Here is a 1,780-nt window from a genome sequence, read left to right as displayed (position 1 = left end):
CCCTTGCTGTGACAGGGACAATGATGAACTGGAAGGGTTTGGAGGTGGGACAGGGCACGTGGCTTTCAAGCACACAGACGATTATTAGGGATGCAGCAGGAAAGGTGATGCTGAATTTGGGGTGAGTAAGTGGGATCCTAGGCAGCCCTTCCCCTTTTGCACACTTCCTATGGAAACAGGAGTACTGGAAATCTTCCAGTAAGTTCTCCCAGTAGCCATCCATTAAAAAGGACAGCACAATGTTTAATAGCATAATTTTCAAGCTCTGGACTAATTGTACAGTGCTTAAATCAAAGAGAAGACAAAGTAACCTGGGCAAATCATCTCTGGCCATGGATTCATCCTCCAGCCCTGCACTAATGGCACAAAAGACAGTTCCTGTCCCCATCCCCCTGATGTATTCATCAATAATCCAGGAAATCCTCCAGCAGCCACACTGAGCTCATCTCCCCACTTCTCACCAGGCTTAGGGTTGGGATAATGCCCAGCAGTGGGATGGGAAGTGCCTGAGGAGCATGGGGGAGGCTGTGGGAGCCCTGGGAATCCACTTTGCTGAGTCCTACAGATATTCACAAGGTGTCCACACCCTCCTCTTCACTTACAGACTTACAGGAGGCATTCTTTCAAATCCCTGGGGTGGGGCAATCCTGAGCACAAACACAGGCTTGGTGGAGAATGGATTTAGATTGATTTTATTTTATTGCTGACTGTAAAGGTGCTGAGGCTCTGGCACAGGGTGCCCAGAGAAGCTGTGGCTGCCCCTGGATCCCTGGAAGTGTCCAAGGCCAGGTTGGAGGGGGTTTGGAGCCACCTGGGATTGTGGAAGGTGTCCCTCCATGGCAGGGGGTGCAATGGGATGATCTTTAAGGTCCTTTCCAACCCAAACCAGTCTGTGATTCCATCATTTGGTTGCCAGTGGCAGATGAAATCCAGTGAATCTTGTTCATGGGGTTACTGGTTCTGTATCTCTCCTGGGGATCCAGTTTAGCTACTTTAGGATCTTCATCACAGAGCAAAGATAATTTCTGAGCACCATGACCTCTGTTGGAGACAGATCCCTGCAGAAGTGTTTTCCTGGATGCTTTTGAGGGACATTTGCAGCCTTGGTTTCCCTTTAGAATACCATGGAAAATCCTGAATTGGAAGGGACCCACAAGGATCATCCAAGTCCAACACATAAAGGTTCCAGGATTTCATGATTCAAAACACACAGAGGCAGCAAAAGACTCCTGGTACCTCTGGCAAAGCCCATGTGCCAGTTCTGACCTTTTCCCACTTCCCTGGGGGATCCCAGCTCTCTTCCCCAGATTGTTCCCACAGCCCAGGCTGCTGTGACAACCTCAATTACTTGTCCCTACAACTTACTGTGGGTCTACATCACCACCACCAACTCACAGCCTTGCAGAGACTCTTGGAAATCTCCCTGAATTTTTTTGGAAGGATAGCAGTCAGGGCAATATTTTGGGGAAAAGGGGAAAAAAATGAACAATTTTTTTCCTCTGAAATATTTTTAAAATGATTCCTGGAAACCTGCTGTGCTGATCAGCAAAGCAAGCAAGGAACTGGATTCCGTGTGCCTCAAGCCTAATCCAGCCTGACAGTCCTCACAATTCTGTGTTCCTTCTGTTATCCACAGAGCAGGGACAGCACAGACAGCTCTGCTGCCTTTTCCCCACTGCCCAACCAACACGAGGTAGGAGCAGCTCCATTTGTGGGAAGATGAGGCAATTCAGCCCAGACATTTAACACAGGCAATAAATCCAGCACCAGCAAGGACTGC

This window comes from Geospiza fortis, unplaced genomic scaffold, assembly GCF_000277835.1.
Source record: "Geospiza fortis unplaced genomic scaffold, GeoFor_1.0 scaffold62, whole genome shotgun sequence".
NCBI classification, from domain to species: domain Eukaryota; kingdom Metazoa; phylum Chordata; class Aves; order Passeriformes; family Thraupidae; genus Geospiza; species Geospiza fortis.
This window is presented reverse-complemented; position numbering follows the sequence as displayed.